General features: G+C 39.6%; 1 protein-coding gene across 12 annotated transcripts in view; it reads left to right on the top strand.

Annotated features, from left to right (window-relative positions):
• DAB2IP (DAB2 interacting protein) overlaps window positions 1–23,787 on the top strand; it is a 267,258-nt gene that overhangs the window by 110,340 nt on the left and 133,131 nt on the right. The gene's annotated exons all lie outside the window — the stretch shown is intronic.

The raw sequence follows: 23,787 nt of genomic DNA, 5'->3' as shown, positions 1-23,787 counted from the left end.
CTGTTAGCCATAAGCAACTGCAAAGGATTTCTTGGTAAAGCAACAAGGTACGAATTTAAATCTGGAGCAGGTTTGGGTAGGTTGTTTCACTTGGGAGACTTCCCTGGTGAGGTTTAATTTGTGAATCCTATGGTAGTCCAGTATATTCATACGTATATTTCTTGGTCTGGAACTAAACAGTAGTATAGAGAAAATCTTCTGTAGAAGAACATATCTTTACTTAAAAATGAACCACCAGGCTGGTGGTTCCCTATAGTCTGATATCCCCTCTCCAACAGGAGCCGAGAGAAGCCATTCAGTGTTTTCTGATTCCTCAGACACCTTGCTTTAAGATGCTCTGCTTATATCCCTGTTTCATTGTGATCACAGTAGGTAAAGAATGGAAGGCCATTTGAGGAGTGGAAGAGAGCAGCACCACTAACAGGAGTAGCTGCGATACCAAGCATAAACAGGGTCTTTGAGGTTCATGGGGAAGGGCACTACTCTGTCCGTGTTAAAGAAGGGATCTGAAGACCCAAAGAAGTCAGAGTTAGCGGTTGAACAGGGGTGCTGACCCCTAGTTCTGTGATGTTGCAGACGATAGAGTAGTAGCAAACAGTCCCATGGTAGTGTTTGGAAGTGGAATTAGTCTAACTACAGGACTCCTCTATCCCTACTCTCTCTGCGCTCCTACAAGATAAGCTGTCTGGTCCAGTTGATAGCTTTAGAAGATAGGCTCTGTCGTGCCTTGGAGGTCGTTCTGGGGTGAGTTAAAAGTTTTTGTTTCTTCTTCAGTTAGAATGTGCACAGTAATACTTATTACTGCCGTCCTCTCCGGTTTAACTCATCTCTGTAACATCCTGTAGATATTAGGTAGGCTTCCGGAATGGATCACATTAATTTTAATCACAAGGATTTCTTTGTCTAAAGAATAGTATCAAACCCCAGTAATTACTTAATTTAGGAGCACACTCAGCTGAAAAATGGAGGCACAATGGTGGAATCAAAATAAACCTTTTTTTGAAAGCTGGCAATAAGGATCCATCCAAGAGGAGCTGATTTTTTTGTAATGCATCATTAGCCTAGTCATATTTGTAGTTAATGAAATAGAGCCGCGAGAGATTGGGGCTTTTTAATCAACTGAGGTTACCAAGATCTTTTGGGTAATGTTTGGGGTAACCTCCACTAAAAATAAGAGAGAAGATTTTTTAGAGATTTTCAAAAATAAGTGTAAGCATAAAATATACACAGCTGGAGATGGATATACCTAATAGGAGCAACAGCCCAGGCAATCAGCAGGTTCTCTTTCAAGAGGAAAATGTCTGCTGTATGTGCATAATAAGTTTGCAAACAGGCATTTTTATTTAGAGAAGAGGCAAATGCTCTTGGAGCTAATTTGCTCAATATATATTGTTTTCTCTCCAGGCCACACCTACTTTACAGGCTTAGCTTCTTCATAACAAACCTAGATGGGTAGAACCAGATTTTCAAAGGAAAGACAATGGTGCAATCTAAAAAAATATCTGAGCACACCCAGTTCACCTGAGAACATTTGCACTGATGAATGAATCACTAATAGCTGTTTGTCAAGTAGTTTATTTTAATTCTAGAAACTGTAAGTTTGTGAATGCATAAGATTCTTTGTGGGCTTTATATTCTGTAGCTATTATTATATGCAAACACAGGCTGAATATATATGATTTTTTTTTTTTTTGGTACTATACTATTTGCTAAATGAAAAGGGAAGAAGCGATCAAAGCTGTGACAGGACGGCAGGGGATGAGTTCTGTTTTGAAGGTGGCATACAGCATGTGGCAAATACTGAAGTCAAGGAAAAAGAAAAACAATGGAGTATGAAGTGTTTGTTAGCATTTGCTGTAGGGGCATGTTTGGTTTTATCTTTCTGGAGTTGATGAAAGTTATTCTACTAACAAACAGTTCCCTGTTCCAAGAGGTCAAAACACAGCAAGATCATCTTTTGGTCCGACTCCCCCCTTATGAAATCACCTTTCTGCTAAGTGAGGTGCATCTTGTGTCACTGCCAATAGGAAAACATTTTTCTCTAATCTGTGTGTTCCACAAGACATATGCCATCTATCTGAATTAATTATCAGTTGTAAACGTTCTGAAACTCCGAGTATGGCAAGCAGAAAAAGAAAACAGTAAAACTAACCAAATAGGCATGCTTTTGCTTTGTGCCTTTCGTTTACCAGAATCTATCTGCTCCAGTAAATGTATATCTTTGAACCTTAAACATTGTACTGCTTGTTGATAAAAGAGACAGAGAATGAGGGAAAAATCTGGATTCTTCTGAACACAGAGGATTTGGGGGTATTTTTCCTAACTTACTTCTTGTCAGTGGAACTAAAATGCTGTTTATTCCTGCTCCAATGGCATGTATCCTGCTGTGTGTTTTTAGAGAAGTCATTCCTTTCTTTAAGCAGTTTAGCTTATGGTAGTGAGATAGCCTATCTGAGATATGGTTACTTGCTTTGGCTGGTTCCGTTATTCCGTATGGATTAAATAAGGGCAGTCATCATATGGATCATACATAGCATTTGTCTTCTCTGTGTTACAATGTGTTCATCTCACTTCTGTTCCTGCTTAGCCCTGTGAATGTTATTTTCATTAATATGCATGGCTTCATTACAAACACAATTTTAATGACTGCGTAGATTTCAGCAGATGTCAGACCTAAGAAATATATTCTACCTCACCTTCTTTCATTAACCAGAAGAGGGACATTAATAGTCAGTCCACTGCAGCCATTGGGAATAGTAATTAGTGTTGTAGTTTAGTGGTAATGGGATTATTACTTTTGAGCCTGCTGCTGTAGGTTTTGATGTCGTAAACTTTTCACATGTTACAGCTGATTGTTCTTCCCTGACATTTCCATCCTTCTGCTACTGAGTCTCCAAGGGATGAATAAGATCAGGAGCCACTGGATTCAGCTATTTAGCAGTGTTGCACTCTGTTACTTACTTTCATTTGAAATCCAAAGCGATCTAGGGTGGAAGTGCCTCCCTTGCCATACAGAAGTTTGCCAAGCAAATGAAAAAAGGGCATTTGAAAAACATCAGTTTATGCTGTTTTTTGAGTCCAATTCAGCGTGATTCTGCCCCTTAGATGAGGAGTCCCAATTAATAAGTATTCCAAGAAAAGTCATTGTCTAAGGATAGAAAAAGAAAGATAGAAAGAAGACTTGGTTTAGCATGAGATTGTCAGTTAAAATGTTGCCTGCTTTGGTAGTGACCTAGAGTTATCTCCACTGAGAAATGGGTAAATGGCAGCAGCTGATAATGCTCAAGTACCAGAGGCATCGATGCAAGCAAGGGCAACGTCTGGACTCCTCCACACCTGAGGGGAGATGAGTCAAGCCTTGCTGTTGCCTGACATGTACCTGCTGCGAGAAGACAGAGAGGCATTTAGTGTCTCTGCATTGAATCCAAACAGCTTAAAATGTGGGATGAGTTAAACCTGAAACTTGTGCTGTGGCTTAATAACCTATGCAAAACACAGAGACCAGAAGAGGAGAAACTGCACTGCGTATTGAATCCTTCTATTCTTCCCACCTTGCAGGGAAATCATGAGCAGGGATGGAATCCCTGAGTGTTGCTGTGTGAACGACTTCTCTTCCATCTGAGTACTGCCATCTATTGACTGCTTTTATTAGAGCTTGATTTATTTAGTTCTCTCACTGTGCAAATGTTCCAGGCCGAACAGCTGTTTCCAGTAGGAGAAGTCCAAACTGCAGAAGAACTTGTGCAAAAGAGAGGGACTGAGGGACTGGATAAAGAAGCCAGAATGATTTCCTGCTGTTAGTCCACCTCACTGATTGTGCAAGAGTCTCCTTCCTAACAGAGCAAACTAATATAATGTGTGTAATCTGAACATTTTTTAAAATGGTTTCAAAATGCTTCTCTGCCTTTCTCACAGAGCTGTGTTGAGGATCCTCACCTCTTGAGAGGAACCATCTGTATACTCTCTCTTCCCTCCAAAATGCTAATAGAGTTTAGGATTTCCTTCTCTTCAGCTCTTTAATACACAATTCTAATATCAATCATTTTCTATCTGGTATCTTAGAAAACACTTCTGTGCTGCTTCTGGTTGAAGCCACATTGACTAGAAAAAAGATATTTCAGCTATAAACTACATGATTAGGCTGTCACCTTGGAATTATGTAAATTGGGTTAGAGAAGAAACAATTCTCAGAGAAGCTTCAGAGGTTGTACTCGGTGATATAGACACACTTTCCACCAGACCATTGTCAGTTATGAAGATCAGTATTATCTCCCTATTTTCTCTTCATCTGTCTGCCTGTTGTTTATTGTTCTGTACTGAGAGTGTGATGTCTTGGAGCAAGAGCTGTCTTTTTGTGCTTTGTTTGTATACGCTTCCCAGTTGGGGCACAGGCTTAGATTCATTTTCACTACAAATGATTAAGCCTATATATTTACAATTAGTCATTTTTAAGTGTGAGGATGATGAGAAGAGGGATTACCAGTTTCTTCCAGGAAGCTTTCCTGCATCTGCCTAGGGACTGGTTATAAAGCCCATCTCTGCTGTATCACGGCGCCCTGAGCTGCTCAGCTGGGTGCTGATTGGAAAGACTGTAGCACATAAGTTATTGTTTTGCCTTTCAGGTCCCCTACTAATGAAGTAGGGAATTTATAGCCCCAAAGACTATAGGTCTCTTTAGGTTTTAGTTCTCTTCTGATCTCCTTGTAATGCTAACTTGTTTCACAACACTTTTTCTGTCTGTTTGGGTTGGGTGCACAGCTGAATTTCCGGTGATATATTATAAGCTACTCTTATGGCATCCTTCCTGCTATCCTGCTTTTAATCCCTGATAAATGTAGTATTAAGTACTAATGACATCATACCAGTACATAGAAACTCCTGGAGAGATGAAGGTAAGTAACCCTTCTACCATTCCCCTTCACTGAACATAATCCTAAATGATGGGATGCTAGTTCAAGCTGCTGTGGGCTAGATATTAAAGGATTTTTTCCCCAAGTTTTTACCAGTATATAATAAACGCTATTTGCCATTTCATTTCAAGTATTTTTTTTAAAAGCAGTCATGTAAGTTATATTTTAATAGTTTGACTTTGGAGAATTTATCTTCCTGTATTATCTGAAGAGCTGAATGGTGCTTCCCTTGGCATGAACATCCCGTCTTTAATTGAAATGTAATTGTTTACTAAACTGTTCCAACTAGAAGGGAAAATTACTATCATTTTGGTCTGTGGCTGCATACATTAGAGCACCCCTTTTACTGGGGACTGAATTTAAAGAGAATGGGAACATTATCATAGATGATATATAAACAGAAAGCTATTATCATTAAACTGTCAACTGCAACTGAATTTGGATAACGAGTGTTAGTGGCAGCAAGAAATATGTAAATTTCTTTGAGAATGTTTCTGTAGATTCAGTCACCATTTTGTGGAATAGGACATGATTGGAAGCTTTGACTTTTGAGCATTTTAGGGGTAGAAAGCAGAAGTGAGGGCATCTTGAGCATCTGCAGTTATTTCTAGTCCCACTGGTACTGTCTTGCAAAAGTTTGCAGTGCTAACCTGACTGTCACGTTCTTTTTTTTGTCAGGAACAACAGCATGCAAACATTTTGGTCTTAAAGCAGCTTTCTTTGGTAGATTTCCAAGCTCTCCACAAAGAGAGCTAATTATTATCAGCCTTATTTTTACAGTTGCGCAAACTGAAGTAGGGAGAAGTTAACTAACTTAACTATGATGATGCAGCAAATTCAGGAAACGTGTCCTGAACTGAATTTCTTAACATCAGGACTGGGAATGAGAAATTAACTACTAGCTAAGTTACTCCTAATTACATTTGACATCTCAGAAATCCTCCTTCAGTTTCAGGAGAATTAAATATTCTTCTCAAACTTGATGCTGTCTTGTGAAAATGACTGATTGGTTTTCTGGGCTCCAAGTCACTCTTCCCTAGGCCAGACATGCCTGAGACTTTCTTACTCTCTTTGCCAGCACCTAATGTTATCAAATTTTCAATTGTTTTTAAAATTGGAGCTCTCTGTCTTATTTTTATAAGTCACCTTGTTAATGTGAATCTCTGGGTGTGTTTGCTCTTTAAGTTTTGTGTGTAGTTTATGAGACATAGGATGAATTCTAGTTAAGGCATGAAAGTTAGATTATTTTTTTTGGAAAAATGGAATCTTTTTCCTTACTCAGTGCTAGCACAGGAATTGGAAAATGAAACTGATTGTGTAAATATAATATTTTTTAACTATTTGAGTCTGGCCTTGCATATTTGAAGTTTTCAAAGTAAGCTTTGAGGTTCCAGTTGGGGGAGTACTGGAAGACAGCATGCTTAGAGAAAGATATGTGGCATTGTCAGATTTCAGCACAGAGCTGCTGTTCAAATCACTGTGGATTTATTATGTGCATCAAGCAGGAGACAGGAATGACAGGATAAAAGACATGGTGCTATGACCTGCTTTACTGAAAAGGACTCAGCAAGGCAGAGTATGGATTTTTTTTTTTTCATTTTTGAACTGAACATGTTCCAGGGAGGTCTTTTGTTCAGAGCCTGCAGCTGTCTAAAGGACACTTGCACAGAACCGAAAAGGCATAATGGCTTATCAACAGCTTAATTCACACAGAGGCCACTTTTATTTGAAAGTGTTAGTAATCTTGTTTTAGTTTTTATGGGGTGGAGCACGGCTTGCACTGGTGATTCACAGCTTCTGATTGCTATTGGACTGATGTGGCTGGACAGCAAAGTCCTCTTCCTGCAGAACAGGGAGGGCTGTACAGGCAGCAGCAAGGCTGGCTCTGGTATGTGGCAGTTAGGAAGGGATGAAAGATCACCTGATATTGTTAGAATTTGTTAATGCTTTATATAAAAAGAATTAAGAGTTCAGTCTGCTCCTAAGGGCTAAGAATCCACGCAGCCCACAATCAGACCCTCGTACTTAATCTGGAGCTCTGGCAGCTTCCACGAAGAGGGAAGTGGCACTGCATCACAAAATTGCTCAGCCCCAGCCACCACTGCAATTTGAAACGTATTCAGGTTTAGAGGAGAAATCCATATTGCTGCTTCCTGTGTTAGGCCTGGGTAGCGGATTAGTAGGGATGCTTATGTTTCTAGGGCACTGAATTTCTTTTTAAAAATAAAGTCAAGTACTGTATATTTCCCAGGTTAGAAAGAGGAAAACAAGTATTTCAGTAAACTGACTGGCTCTGTACTTGGTGTAAATTAGCACAATTCCATTGATTTCATTCAACTCTGCCAAATTTCTACACTTTCCCACCCCTCTGGGATATATAAAAGTCAGTGGCTTTCAGAGAAGAGTTGCTGAGGGTCCAAAGGAGGCTAACGGCAGAGAACCCCAGGGCTGCGGCAGAAGGCAGTGACCTTGTGCCAGGAAGGAGACTGGAGATGGGCAAAAAGAGAAGATGGGAGGGCAGCTCCACGCCACCTCTCCCTGGAGAGAGCAAACTTCTGTGGGAGAACCTGTATTGCTCTAATGTTATTTTGGCTCTTTGCTTTAGATACCTCCATTCCACCACTCTTGTAGCAGCACCATTGTAGCCATATCAGAAGTACCAAGAGTTCCTGATAAATTAAGTTTTCATGGGGGGAGTCCGTGGGAGGAATATTTCAAATTTAGGCTGTAAATAGGGATAATAAGAAATGCTAATTCACATTTTATTCTTTTGATCACTGTATTTTGAATGATAGTACTTGGCACTTCTGTAGCACCTTTTGTCTGAGGCTGTTAAAATGTCCTGCTAATCTGCATGAGTTCAAGCTTGCAGTCACTGTGGAGTTGCAAACTATCATAATACCTTTAAATAAATGGAGAAACTAAGGCATGGAAAGATTATATGAGTTTTCCAGTCTTTAATCTGTATAAAGGAGTTGGGACTGGTTAGTACTGCTTCTGGTCATCTGCTACAAAGAGCAAAAATAATTCAAGGCAAGATTTGGAAAGTAATGCGAACTGTTATTACTGTCCAGAGGACGAGCTTTTACTCTCTAAAACATTCTTTTATTATTTTTGGCAGTTTCACATTTTAATTTATGCTCAGGTGCTCTGTTGTGTTTCTATTTGCAGCAATTGTTTGAGTCCTCCCCCACAAAGACAGGCAAGCAATCTCAAGCTCTCATTGGGTATTTCACCAGCATACCTGGATTTATATCAGTTCTTCAGTTTTCCATTTCCAAAGGATGCTTTGAACAGAAACAGCTCCCTCTTGTTCATTTCAAAATGGCTACAAATAAAAATCTGGTAGTGTTTTAAACTCTTCCCTGGAAGTCCAAAGGCAAACACCCTGGGCTAATTAGTAGGCTACAGGAAGAGAAATTGATCTGACTGGTTTCACTTCTGTGAAATGACTGAAATGTAAAAAGTAAAAAACAAAAGCTTTAAGTTGTTTAAAGCTCTAGGCGTTGAAAAAGTCTCAGATTGCAGGCAGAACAGGGAAAGAAGACCATTTAAAATATACAACTTGGCAGTGTCCCTTTAATTTGTTTCTGGGTCATAGATAAAGTATTATCCTGCAGAAATAAAAGGTAGGGTAAAAATGAATTCATTTCTCCCACTTTCAATTGATATAGTGCTTTCAGAAAATAAGCTAAATAATGCAAGGTATTATTTGAATCTCTTAGAGAGCTCCAGTAGACCATGAGTGTCCGTTGAATCAGGACCTTCATCTCTGAACTTCCATTTGGAAATATTTATTGCTTTAGATCGCAGATATTAGATATTAATTTAGATATTAAATTGATTGTTATGGAATTAATAGAAATGTGTGTCATTGTCACAGTAAACAAGACATTAACAGTTGAGAACACTGAATGGTTAGTGTTAAATTTCTTCCAAGTTCTTATTTACAATCAGAGACAGATTTTTCTTCTTTGAACACTTGCCTTTTTAAAGTCAAAACTAAGCCTTATTTTGAACCATGATTTCTTGGACTGTCATTGTGGAAGATGGTTCCTGTGTCATCTGTATACTTTGTTTAAGAACTTTGGGTGCTGCGACAGGAAACCACTTGGGAGAGGCTCTGTCCGTCTAAGTCATCTTGTCTGTGTTGTTGGCCCCTCTTGAAATGACCGACCCTGAATATTTACAGGCATGCAAAAGCTTTTGGCACTTTCTTTTGAGCAGAGCTGCTATGTTAGACCATTCAGAAATTGTTTTGGAGGTTTCCTCCCTACCGTCCAAATCCGAAACTGGTGCTGCTTAATGTGAGACTTTTTCTCCAGGTGGTGACACTGTTGTTCCAAACCAAACACAGCTATTTGAAACAGCAGGTCTGATTCAGATCACTGGCGTGTGATCCTTATAACGCCACTTATGTAAATGATATAATTCCTCATTTACATCTGCTTTGCACCTTATGTCACCAAAACATCAGGGAACTCCTGGATAAGGATTTTTACATGATATCATGATACTTGCCGTTGAATAACTTTTTATTACTGTGGGTCTGTATGTAAACATACATATTAAGATGACACTGATTTCTATATACTTTTTGCAAACTTTAGGTACCATAGAAACAAGATTTCTCCTCCATACTGTGTCTTTTCCTCAACGCTGCACTGTGATAAGGAGTAGGCTGTATTTCTCCTCCTCCCGCTGGTTTTCCTAGTAAGCAGTGATAGTAATGGCTCAGGCATCAAGGACAATTTAAGAGATGGTACAAGCCATAGTGCCTTTCCTGAGGTGTTCAAGTATTCCTCCGTCCTGGAGCTCTGCCAGCAGCTTTCCTGTCTTTATCTTGCTCTGTAATTACAGTGGATCATATCTTACCTGCTACATTTTTCAAAGCACCAAGGAAATTAGCTCCAGAACTAATCATGTCTTTATTTCCTAAATAGTTCTCTGTAGTTCTGTATGCTGCTGTTCAGACTGGGATTCACAGCGATCCCCATAACCTGCCCCTGACTGCCCTTCTTTCCTCCCTTCTTTCCTACCAACTGCAAGATCATATCTACATATTTCCCATGATGTGACAGTCTTGCTTGATTATAGTTAATGAACAAGCTCCCGTGCCTTCTTTGCAAGGGGTGGGAGATTTGCCCCAATGTGTGTTCCAGGCCATGATGTGCAGAGCTGCATAGATTCATGTCATGCTCCAGAGAGCTGCTGTGAGTCCTGAGGACTGGTCCCATGACTCTGTCTCCTTACCAGGATCAGGAGAGTTTCTGCTTGAGCTGCACAATGACCTTGTGCGGCCCTCTGTTCAGAGGCACAGAGGTAGTCTAAGGAAAGGTGGAGCCCAGGTCTGTGTTCATGTCTTATGCACATATTGTAGGAATCTAGGATCAGTTTTCTTTCTATACTTATCTTAGATAGCAGTTTATTATCTAGTTTAATGCTGAGATCAGAGATGTGTATGTCTTCTGATGTATTTGGGAAATAGGGATGTGGTATGGAACAAGCTAGGAGCTCAGCATGTCCAAGTTCAATTCCCGTATCACAGTGTCCAATAGCTCCTGTGTACTGCAATCTCCCTTCAGTAGAATGGGGACAAAAGGGCATGCATGTATCTTGCCTAGTGTTTTGTACTTCCCTGTCAACTCTAGAATCTTTGAAAGCTTTACAACTAGTAGTTCAAATTTGGCTGATAGTAGGAGGTAGGGGGATTGCCTGTGTAGGAAATAAGGCACTCTGAGCACTGCACAACTGGTACAGGAGCTGGCTGTAACTGAGGGACAACACACAGGGCATTTTTGCGTGGTTGCCTTCTGGCTTCAGACTTCCTTTGAATGCAGCCTTCCTTGATAATTAGCAAGCGAGTCAAACACAGTTAAGGAATAAATGAATGAGAGCTAAATCTGCCTGACAGAATAGAAAATTTCCTGCTGGGTGACAAAATTCTGCCTTAAAATAGTAAATCCACTGCTAATAATTAGACAAGAAATAATCTCTGCTAAAACCCCAAAATAGGATCTGCCATTTGCAGTATCTGTCTTCTTATTTTGCAGAGAGATAAAACAGCAATGAACTTCCAGTTCTTGAAGGGTATTCTTTCTGTTTTATATCTTTGACAAACTTTCAAAGTGAATGTCTTGAGAAACATAATTGTAGACTGCGTAGCTTATTACTACCTCACATCACACTCTTCCCCACCCTAACCTGAAGAGGATGCATTAAGACATAATGCAAAGTTCAGATACAAGGTATAAGCTCAGGAGAAAAAGGGAAGGAGTAATGGTGGAGAAAATAGTGGGGGAGGAATCTCAGATTGTTTTTCACTTAAATTTCAATTGGTGATTGAATGGGTAGAACTGTTGGGTGCTTTTCAAATTCATTTTGCATGGAGGGGGCAGGCAGAGACCTCACGTCTATTCTCTCGATGTAAGTGCGTATATTTCTGGTCTCTGGCATCTGTTTTAATTAAAAATGGACTTTTGAGATTTTGTGAACTATTTTACAAATTTACAAAACCATGTGAAGTTCTTGAATTGTTTGTGGTATGATTTTAAGTAAATAGATTCCTTCTCCCATGTCCTAAGGATTTATAACCGATTACAATCCTGAACTTTCTTAATCAAACCATGTCTATGCTATGTGTCATTAAGGACAGAAAAATTGGATATACTCATTGGATAAGCTCATATACTCCTGTAAGAGTCATATGTATGTTGTATTTACTCCTTCATTGTAATTTTCCTCCTTTTTTCAAAGTCATAAGCAGAAGGTGAATCAAATTGAAATGCTCAGAGATTTTCACAAATTTTGACATTTTGAGACAAATTTTTTGTCTTAAGTATTTTCACAACGTCTGGAAATTGTGTCATAGAGAAAGGTAGGAGAAAAATACAGGATTCATGTATTGTCTGAATCTTAGTAGGCATTCACCTTACTTTTAAAGAGGTTAACTGTTTTGTTTGCAGATGTAATTATTACTGAATACAAATGAACCAACTGAAGCTTCAGAAATGTGGTCTTTGGAGCCAAGAACATCTGCCTGAAACATGAGTTTCATATTTGAATGAGTAACTTTTACTGCAAAATTGCACAATGAATCCTTACATTAAAAGGATAACAATAATTATTTTATCCCAAACATATCATCTACCAACTGCTTTTTAAAATTTATTGGTCTAGCAACTGCTTGTGTAGCAATTGTGTTATTAAACGCACACAGGATTTGTCAATGAAAAAGAAGTCACTTATTGTTGATATTTTTCTATAAACTTAAGAGTTGGTCATCAAAATTGCAAAACGTGGTGATCTCTTCCAGCATTTGCCCTGCCCTGAAGTTTTCACATGGACGTGAACAGGGAGAAGCCTGATGACTAGGTACAACATGAAGTCCACATGCTGCTCCAAGGCCATAAATCGAAAGTTTAAAAGCACATGTAAAACACTCATGGAACATTTCATTCTGTATCATATAGCAAAAGTGGACTTGAAAAGAGAACATTAATGTAAACAGATTTATGGAGATAGTTTTCTCATCTCCCCTATATGTTTATTGTTCAGTTTAGAGAGTTCTGATACCTGTTTTTACAGAGGCAGTGTATTTGAATAGCTAGACTGCTGGCATAGGAATGAAGGGTTCTTGAAAAGTAATCCTGGCCTTGCTGCTTATCTGCTGTGTAGCCAGTGTAGGAAGACATTAAGACACATCTACCTTCAAATTTGTTTCCTCTATATATTCCTCTATGCCAAAACACACCACTTTGACAGTATTTCTTGCCTGCTATACCACCTCTATGGTATATTCCCACATTTCTCTCCTTGCCAGACAGTAAGCTTGTTGAAGCATGGATCTTTTAAAAGGCATATTCTGATTTTTGATATTGTAAAAGGATTAAGTTCATCTGCTTTACATGAAAAGATACCTTTTTTCATTAAACTGAAGGGCAGTTTGATTTATCATGATGATTTATATGCAGGTTAGGTATCTGGTATAAATGAACAGAGCCGAAAGATCATTCACTGACTGGAGTTCAAGTTCTGTCCCACAACAGCAGTTCCAAAAGTGCAGCTCTGGAAAGCTCCTGGGCAGCTTAGACCATCGCAAGAGCACCGAAGGAGTGTGCGTCAGGATGTCTATGGCCACATACTTTGGGCTGAGTTACTTATCACAGCAAGCAGGACGCTTCAAATGGTTATATCCCAGTACCTTGTGCACCGGCTTGAAATCTTAAGAACCTGTAGGTGGTTTCTCTTGGCTGCTCTCTATAAAAAGTCTGAGTGATAGAAACCGTCAATCTTTGCATAGTTTGGTTGCTTTTCATGCCTGAATGGGATTATCACATTCAAATATAGATGGCTACCATGTCTATAAAGTCTTTATTTTATCTTCAATGAAATCACAGCTACATTTTAAATGCAGGATGAACGTAATGATTCACAGCTGATATCAAGTGCTTAATTCATTATTACGCTACAAAAAGTATCGTGAAAGTTTAAATTTATAGGAGTGTGAATAATTTTCTTTCAGTTGGGGATTATCCCTTTTAACCTAGAAGGCACACAGTCTCTCTGTATCTGAGGTTTCAAAAACATTAGCCTGATTGGAATCTATCGCTCTCCATTGTAAAAAAGTCTCCTGTGTATACAGTGCATAGGAGACAGTAAATGTGAAACTTATTAGATTTATTGAAAGTCAAATACTCAAAACTCTTATATGCCTATAAGAGTTTTAATAATTTGAATGTTTATGATATTAACAGCTGAAGTCTCTGAACTCCATAGGCTATATTTTCAAGGTGTTGAGTAGTGGTTAGCTATGTTATCTCCTGGATTTGGAAGTTTTATTTGAAGTTGCTTGAACTCTCATGAAGCTAATCCAGTGAGGATGATTCTTTAAAAAAAGAATGGAAAGTTGTTGTGGGATTTCTTAGGAGTCTAGAAGTTAGTTTTCCTCCTAGCTTAGCTTAGTTAGCCCTCTGTCTTGCACTGTATATCTGATTAAAAAATCTTCCCCCAGCAATTGACTGGATACTAGTTACATTAGCAAGTAGGTTTCATGTCCAGCATACATCATTTTTTTCAGGTAGATATTGTTATTGGTAATGACTTTAGCACTATATTCATCAGAGCATTGTTTGGGCAGGGTCTGAAGAGATTTCTACCAGTCCATCTCTGTGGTGGTACATTGCTTCTCGCATTCAGTTTTTCTCTTTATATCTTGCCAGAAGCTTCCAATCTCCTGATTCTAAATTCAGGCATGCTTATTGTTTGACTCCTGAATCTTCATATGGCCACGTGTACGGCCCAGGAATGGTAGCTAGGACTGGAATGACTGTGATAGATATTTGCAGCTCTGTTTCATCTTGTTCTCTGCATCATCCGTTATTGTATAAAATCAGAGTGCAGTAGTAAACGTCTCCTTGCAACAAGCTCATTTTGGGCTTCTCTGCACTGGAAGAGAAGTTATGCAATGGACTGTGTCTCAGGGAGGAAACCATCTCACTTCTTCATGAACATGTTTTGGCTGCTGGTGTTCTGTCTGCATCTGCAAAAGCCTAGTCGATGTGATTTGTAGTTTGCAGTGCAGGTAGCACAGAAGCCATTCGTTGGTGAAAGTTGTAACATTACTGTCTCAGCTTGGCTACCCCTGATCGTTGCCTTTATGTTTTACAGTGTGGGTGAGATTTGTTTTGTTCATATTTTCCACAATTTTGGAATGAATCAAGGATTTAGGAGGGATTTGAAGTTCATGACCCTGAGGCCTCTACTTAGCTCTGTGAAGAGACAATTGCACTGTTGCAATCACCTCCCTGGCCAAGCAACTGCCCCATCTTGGAGGAACCTACCTGTAAGAGCAGAAGGCCCGTTCATTCCCCTCAGCTCCTTCAGTCTTTGATGTCTTCAGGGACTATCGGAAGGCCCTTCGCTTAGCCCTGAGGCTGTCAGGACATAGCTTTTCCTCTGTTGCAATTATGACCCACCGTGGTGGTTGCCAGCACTTGGTTTGGACTTCTGCTCAACAGTGACAGCTTTGTTCAGGGGACTGAAGATGCTCAAGATCCTAATTTGAGCAGTTCTGTAAGGAGAGAGAGGCAAAACTTGGAGTCTCTTTTCCTTAATTTCAAAGTGAAACAATCCTGGGGCTGCTACAGCGAGCCCGGTTCCAGGAGCCAGGAAATAGCCCTCATACCTGGTCTAACGTCTGCTCTGGGTTGTGAAGCTGACACTGCTCAGCATCTCACAGGTGCTCTACTTCTAATGGGATTGTTCTCACTAAAGAACAAACAAGAAGTTTTGCATAAGAATGGTTTTTACTCTTAGATGATTGACTCCATTGGTCCAGTTAAATAAGGAAACTGTTTCACCCCATCAGATGCTTTCCCAGGTGACATCCTTGCTCAATTTCATCTAGGCAGTCTTTTTTTAGATGCTCTTCTCTTTGGGTAAATAACTGTGGTTTTGTTCTTCAAGGTTACTTGCATTCTACTTGTATCACAGCTCCTGCATCATTCATCCCTGATTGCTCAATTACCCTTCTCCTACCTTCCTAAGGAATATTTATGTGCCATGTTCAGATACGAAATGTTGACAGGATGATAATCATGGAACTGTGAACAAATAATCCAGAGTACTGTGGTTTTATTTTAATAGAAGAACAAAAGAATCCAAATTGAAGAATCAGGTGATCCATGAATAACAATGTCTTTTGAATGCAGTTGTTTTCTAGATTCTTCCTGGCAGTGCTTTCCTTTTTTCAGATTCTGTTAATACCCTGCCTGTTACGTGTTCATGTTATATGGAGTTACCAGTGCTAGCGGCACAGTGCGGAGACTTCCCTAGTTTCCTGTTACTGTACCAAAGGGCTTTGCCTTGCCTGAACTTCTCTGGCAGTTCTCTTGGTCAGTTACTGAGGGGGTGTGCTGGCCGCGCGTGACTACTTCCGAGGCTGGGAGAGGGTAATATTCTTTCCCTAGTAGCGAAGAGCAGAAAAGGACAAAATGAAATTGCGCAAAAAAACATTTAGCTAAATATCAGGAAAAATGTCCTGAGAGAAGAGGCATACCCAGCAAATGCCGGCTGTGGAATTCTCTCGCCAGGGCGATGGGAGAAGACCTGGGATCAAGAAATTTTCAACAAGGTAGATCAAATCTGCACAAAAATAGAGCACAAGCAACAAGCCTTTATTGGCCAGAGGTGACAAAGGGATGTGATGTTATCTGTTGAAGCTATTGCATCTTATATCTGTGATTTGCTGATGCTTGCCTGTATTAGATTTGCCAGATTCTTAATTAACCCTCAGTGCCTCTCAGTTGACATAATTCCATTTTTTGTGACCTAGTCAGACCCACACTGTCCCTTTGGTGACCTCTGGGACTTTAGCACTTCTTTCTCTGATTTTTCAAATGGACTGAACTAAGTATTTCCAATGACACTGCAAATTTGATTAATCTTTTGCCATACAAGGGCAGTGTTGCTAAGCAACGCTTACCAACATGTGCTGTTTCTTGCATTCCTGGACTGCTTTCTGGTCTGGCTCACGAACATCCCCTCTTGCACGCTCGTGGACTGTATTACTGTGTTTATTCTCAAACTCTGGATGTCAGAGCGCAGCTCTGACCATAGTGTATGGGGCAGTGAGGTTTGACCTTTCATTGCCGTCTCTTATTGGACACACAATGTTTTTGCAGCTATTTTTCCATTTTGTTGGTTTTCATCCTAATTCCAAGATCCTTCGTCTCAGAGGGACTTTACTTATCGCTACAGGATAATGTTTTAAGGCACCATCAATCACAGCAAGTTGGTGCCTCATGCATGGATATTGCTTGCTCTTATTTTCGAACATAAGATTTACTTCACTGCATCTGTGTGTTTCTCTAGGGGCTCACAAGATGACTGGGAAAGGGCCGGAGATTGATGCAATAAAATAAGGAAAGATAAACTGAGGGACTTTTAACCCACTTGAACAAAGTCATGCTTTCAGCCTCCTCTAAACAGAAGGGCTAATACATGTTAATCTCTGTTTGCATTACTAGGTCCAGAGATGTTTTGGTTTCCTTTTAAGTTCACATCCCTGTTGCTCTACAGACTTGTGTTGGATATTTCCCTCCCTTGTCCTTTCCCTGTCTGCAAGCCTTTCCCCTTGTCCTTTCCCTCCCTTCTTTGCAAGCCAGGCACGTCTTTTCAATTGGAGCAAGCAGTTTTTTGTCATGTAACCAGAGTTTGGGTTTGTCATTTGATAAACTTGAAAGAACAAAGCTTCTTAAGGTTAACTCAGCAAGGATTCTCCTAAGTCTGGTGATATTTTCAACTTTAAATGACACTCTGGCTGACATACTCCTGCATACAGTATGCCCAAGTAACAATGGATCTTATGCAAGAACAGTATATGCTAGAAATGTACTCTGCAGGCAAGGGCATCAGTAGGGGCTGGTCTGTTTGTTAACCTCGTGAATAGAGCCCTTTATCACAGCTGACAGGAGTAGAATTGGATGACAGGAAAACAACTTTTAACTTACAAGTTCAAATCAAAAGAGCTAACAATAATAAATTATATATGAATTGTTTGAAAGGCTACATATACTTACAGGCACATGCCTCTGTACACTGAACAAGTACAAAAATATTTGATCCCTAAAGGTCAGTGCTATACATGAAATTCCTTTCCTTGCTTGCATCAGTTCCAGGTGTCCACTTCGTGGATTACTTCTGTCCTTAGACTTTCAGGAGACACATCTGATGCCTGAACTCCCATTCAGCTGTTTTCCATCTGTGTAGTCTTGTATTTTAATTCTACAAAGATAACGGTAGAGATGTGCACTTGGAGATATTTACCAGGTAACAAGCAATATCAGATGCTGCCTGAAAAAAAGGTCTTTTTATTTTAAAAGCTAAAGCTAACATGGATAATTGTAGAAAAGGTTAAACTCACTTTTTCTTACATTTGAGGCAAAAATAAGATCCTCTACTTGCTTCATAAATACACATATTAATTATCCATTCAGTACACACACAATACCTAGTAATGCCAGTTTTATTTTCATCTTATTTTACAGTAGGAACAGTAAGCACTAGAAGTGAGTATGTGCCATTTCACATTTTAGTAATTCAGTTCTTTCTTTTGGTGACTTGCATTTTGTATCCCAGAAAATAAGATTTTATTTAAAAAGACAAGCAACAATAGAAATCTTTAGTCCTCGTGACCATGAGGAAAATGTCAATGAGATGCTATAAAGTTTACTTTTGTTTTTAGACAGCTTGAAGAAAATAGCATAGAAAGGAATGACAACGCTAATTCATTCCACATGCTTGTTAACTATGAAGTATAATGATGACAGCTTAACATAAGCACAAGCTATTGCATGCTTGATCTTAGTATTTTATAAAAAAATTGAAGACATTATGTTGTAGTACCTCAACAGGTATAAACTGATCTATTGGATCTATAGGAAGAATTTAAGAAAGTATCATGAGTTCTTAGTTGCATTTTAATTCTTCTGGCAAATGTCTCCAGTTTCTTTATAAATCACCTGCTAATCTATCTTCATGTTACCTTGTAGGTAAAAGTAATAACTTATTTTTATTAATGTCACTTTAGATTATGATTGTCCTCTGGAGCCTCAGTCATAGCATATTTCTGTGTGTTGTGATAGATGCTGTGCAAGGCTGGGATAAAAAGATGATTCTAGACTTAAATAAGTTTAATAGAAAAAAGAAGCTGAGATGCAAAAGCTCAGAATAAAGACAGACCTGGTAGAAAAAAATTACTCCCAGTTTTATACAAGTAAACTTATTTCTCCTGTACTAACAAAGCGGATACCTGATATGAAATATTCCATCACACACTTGCTGCAGATATTTATTTATGGCAGTTTCCTTATTATGAGCAGTGAACACATTTCTGATGTCCTCTCAAGTCCCCTATAGTCGAGATTTACTTGGACTGAAACAAAAACCTATGAAAGTACTATAAAAATAAACCCATCTGTTCACTAGTTTCTGTGATATGTCTTTACAGAGTTTATTCTGTGTGGCCTCTGGATCAGAGCATAAAGCAGGGCTTCTGTCTGCTTCTCTAATGTTCCTGTTGGCCCAGCGCTTTCCCAGTCTCGTGGATCAGCCCCTGCACACACACGCTCTTCACTCTGCCTCATGGGCGTTTGTCCCTCACTCTGCCTGTCCCGCATGTTTGCTGTGCATGGCATAGAAAATATAGGGAGCTGCCAGGACTCTTCCAAAGAAAGCTCCTCTTGAATCATCCAGCTTGATTTATTGATATATATGTATATATATATATTTTTTAATCTCACATATATTGTGTTTCCATGGTGCTGACTTTTTACCTTAAAAATGTTTTTTAATGAGGGTTCACTGCAAATGAACATTAATGGTGTGGGAGTCAGTTCCAGATACATGAGACTTGCATCAAATACATTTAATGAAACAGGAGCCCAAGAGGCAGACTCTGGATTCTGCTGTCTTTAATCCTCTACTCAGCTTTGCACTCTGCCCTTTTTCTCTCCACTTTCCAGTTTTCTTATCAATGGCCCAGGGTGTATGGAAGTACGCAGTTTCTCTTTCTCAAAGACATACAGTTCTGACGGATTTGCACATAGGCCATAGAAGTATTCTAATATTCAGATTTATTCAGGGTCTAGAATAGTTGAAAATGCCAAGATTGATAGGCAGGAAAAATTAAAAAGGGAATCTGACCTTCCTGCAAAGATGAGGGCATCAGATTTCAGGTTTGTCCAAACATATAAGAAAAAACAGTCTAAATCACAGCAGACTTAATTGTCCTGTTCTGAAGTGTGCCCGTCCTGTTTTAGCTTAAGTAGCTGTCGCTGTGATTAAGCCCTTCCTCAAAAGGATTCGTTTTGGGGGTTTTTTCGGCCTTTTTTCTGTGTCTTATTGTAACTCAGCTCTTCTGATTAGAGCAATTATATACTGGAATCAGGGTTGTACTGCAGAAATAAAACAAGAAAAGCAAGGCTCTTGCACTTGAAAAAGTTAAATCGCTTAGTTGCACAGTGGGAGGTCTGTATGTCTCTTGCTAGGTTAGCTGGGCTGTGTGCTCACTTCGCGGGCTCTGATGCGTGGCAGGTCTCCATGCAACTGTGCGCATGGTTCTGTGTACTTGACCACAGTGGCTGTCTCTTCTCCAGTGAGAATACATCTTCTTGTTCAAAGGATGTTTTAGAGGTTGTACAAAGGACAGATTTATATCGTTAGTACCTCTGCTTGCGTTTAAGAGAATATTTCGTGATTTATATTATGTCTGTTGCCTATAAAGAAGGTAATGTTATCCTAAGTTTTGCTTCATTGTGTTCCAGCAAAGTTTAAAAAGTCATTTGGGCTAAACAAGGACAGATCTATACTGAGCAAAGGGGAGGTATTATGCTTGCTTGTGCTGAACACTTAGTGTTATGCTGGACAACCGGTATAAAGTTTCTCCTTTTGCTTCTTTTGAACCTTCTGTCTGCTAGTTTATGTGATGCCTTCTTGTTCACGTTTAGGGAGAAAACATTGATCGTTGAAGGAAAAAATAAACTTTGCTTTCCTGTAACATTATAATTCTTAGGACATGCCTATGATGTGTAGCAGAAGGCTACCTTACATGCACGTTTCGCACTAGTTCTGTGTAAGCTGACATGTCTACACCTTGCAATGCAGCACAATACGTGAAAATTACTTTGCGCACTGCGAACAATACTGCTACAGCCCATCCTGGCTAACTGGTTCCAGTGTTTTCCCTAGGTGTAGGTGAACAGGCTCTCTCTGCCCTGGGCTGGGTCCAGGCTCAGAGTAAGGTTTGTGGCATCTTGTGATTTTCTGCTGCAGTAAATTCTGAACAGATTCTTTTGTTCTTCAGATTTCTATGTATTGTAATTTAATACAGGACATCATTAACTTCCTTTGTGCTTCTCAGTATTACCTTCCTAACTTATTTATTTTTTTAATAGTAAATGCTGCCACAAACAGAAAGACACAAGCTCTCAGTATAAACTTATAAGCATACAAAGAACATATAAAATAAAGCGCAACACTTTAATTACTAGAACTCCCAAGAGTGCAGCAAGGCTAGAGCAGTAGGCAGTGTTCATAGGGGAGAACTAGCGCCTCGTTCCTCTAGAGATCAGAATCAAATCTTGTTTACAGTCAGAGACGAAGAAGAAATGGATGATGTTCTTATGATCTCACCAGGAAAGCGCGGCAGTCACGCCCCAGGTTGGCTTCTCTGTCTTGTCTTGCTGAGGCCACCTCCCCTCCCTCTTTCTGAGTTACCCATCCAAAAATTAAGGAAGGTAGTTTTTCACACAGTGGAGTTTCTGATTTCTGGCAAGCACGGTGGAAGTGTGAAGTATTGCTATAGCATTATATAGCATTATAATTTATCAGCATTAAAATCTCTGACATATCATTCTTCCCATGAAACTAGCAGTGAAAACTGAAAATGGCACAGTGTGATCTCCTTCTGGTGGCAATGAATATAAAAACAATGGGAAACAGAAGGAAAGAAATGTCTTATTGCAATTCTAAATTCTAATTTCCAAATTCTGCACGAATCATCTAACAATTGTCAAGATGTGAAATATGAGATAGTGAAAGAAATCTGTGATCATTTGTTACAAAGAGTATATGGCTTTTTCCTTCTCAATTCACTGTCCAGTGTTGAAAGCTGTTACTGGATTTTAAAAAGTGCCGTGATAATATTAAGACGTATTCGCCAGCTAGGCTGGCAGTGATAAAGGAAATCCAGTCTCTTGCTTCTGGGCAAAAGCTGCTCACCATGGGGTGATTGGCCAGTTACATATTTTTGATATTTGGTCTTTTCCTTCACAGAGTATTGGCTATTCTCCATAGCAGGCAATCAGTGGCCTGCTCTAGCTTTGTAAGCCTGGCATGGCTTAGAGGAGATGGCTGGAGATTTCCTCTTAGGAAGCAGAGAAGGAGATAATGGTGGGAAAAAAAATATACTGCTATAGTAAAAATTTTCCTTTTACGATATTTCAATCCCAGCTATCCATGTGAAAGGAATAAACGTATTGGCAGCATTTCATTGACTTTATGAAGAGATGAGTGTTGCAGGTTTCAGTGTGTTTGATGCTAATGTACAGAAGGTCTCCTGCCTTTTGTGCAGGAGGAAGAGCACAAGGAGTTGTTATCAACAGTGTGAGGCTAGTAAAGGTCTGAGTACAGAGACAAATATCTTATCAGTGTTCCCCTCCGTTATCCAAAAGATAATGAAGGAAGAGATCCCCAAATTTGCTATTTCTGAGTCACATTGTTCCCTCTTTCTGGTATTTCCCAATACCATAAAAACAAACTTCTCTAAAGGTAATTCTCACAGACCAAACATTTCTGAAAAGGCCTTTGTTTCTTATGCGCTCCTTTGTGAAGGATGGCAAAGTATATAACCTGATGGCCATGTGTTGTAGATCCTCCTATTTCAATCATGCAAAGAGCACTCAAAGAAATATTCAATTCACATGAATGCATATTACATGCCTCATTTGTAAGTAAAGTGGTACTTAATAAATGTGAAACACCTTTGGTTATCTACATGTTTCAAATTCTTGATGCGCTTACAAACAGGAAAGTCACTTCCATACTGCCCCAGGATATTTTGCAACCTGAGACAGACATAATGTGTCACATGAATATCCTAGGTGGGGAAGGCATATTGAAATAGAATGAACAAATGGCAGGCTAGATATAAGTTACACTATGATTATCTTCCTGCAAGACATATAAGGGGTATCCATTTATAAAAGGAAGCTGCTAAAGGGTATATGACCCATATCTGTTTCTTAAGAGGGATCGGAGAAGCTACTTAGACTCACGTCCAGAACGGAGAGGAACGCTGTGTGGGTATATCTGGGTTGCTGACACAGTACCCAGTGGAAAGATTCCTATTCTTCTCACAGTTCTTTCCTCCTGTATGTCTAAATCTATGCTTGATCCAGAGGATATCTTTATCCCCTTGGCTGAGGATAGGACGGGAAAGTGGCATATGCTAACTCTCAGGTTGTGCAGGGATTTGCCAAGTTGTTCATATGTAGCTAATTTATTTCTTTGGTACGACAGCATAGAAAAAGAGCACTTACTCAGGCTTCACTACCAAATCCTGGTTTCTCCTTAAAACGCTACCCCGCTTTCTCTAGCTAGCATGCTTGATCCATTAAGGCTGTTTGTGTATACTGTAAATGCTGGACAGCACAATAGTATTATTCTTTTATTGCCATATTTAGCCTAGAGATTAAATGTAATGTTCAGATTATGTAGAACATTAACCCCTAACAATAAGCAAATAACACATTAGAAGCTTTGCTATTAAAACATTTAGTGCTAGCTTTGCTCTAGAGCACTATAAGAGCCAAGACTTATACTGCATGAGAGAAGGAGAAGCAAAGCCGAGAACATGCTGTATGCATGGTGCAAGGCTCACCACCTTCCATAAAGGTAGCATACAGCTGTTGCTTAAGAGCTGCAGATTCCAGACAGTGTGTTTATATATGCACTAGAGGACATTTTTATGTGTATTGAAAACACCTGAGTCCAGTTCTGCCAGCGATGGGTGAAATCCAGGGGGTTTTGATCAGGTAATTAAGTTATTACCTGTCTCCTGGTCGCTGTGATAAGTGGGTGATTTTTTGCACCTGTGCCTGTGAAATGGCCCTGGCAGCCAGAGCCCTGCATCCTAATCTTTCCTCTCGTCAGGAGTTGCACCGTGCTACGTTTGTCTTTCAGACAGTATTTTTATGTGAGCTGATGGTTGCCAGGGTAACAGAGGCTTCGGGGAGTCTCGCGCCGACGCAGCGCCCTGGCCTTGGTGAGCGCTGGGAGCAGATGCTGGCTGCAGCCGGGGAGCCGGGCTGCCGAG

Source organism: Struthio camelus, chromosome 20 (genome assembly GCF_040807025.1).
Source record: "Struthio camelus isolate bStrCam1 chromosome 20, bStrCam1.hap1, whole genome shotgun sequence".
NCBI lineage: Eukaryota > Metazoa > Chordata > Aves > Struthioniformes > Struthionidae > Struthio > Struthio camelus.
Note: the sequence above shows the minus strand (reverse complement) of the source record. Positions and strands in the feature narration are given on the sequence as shown.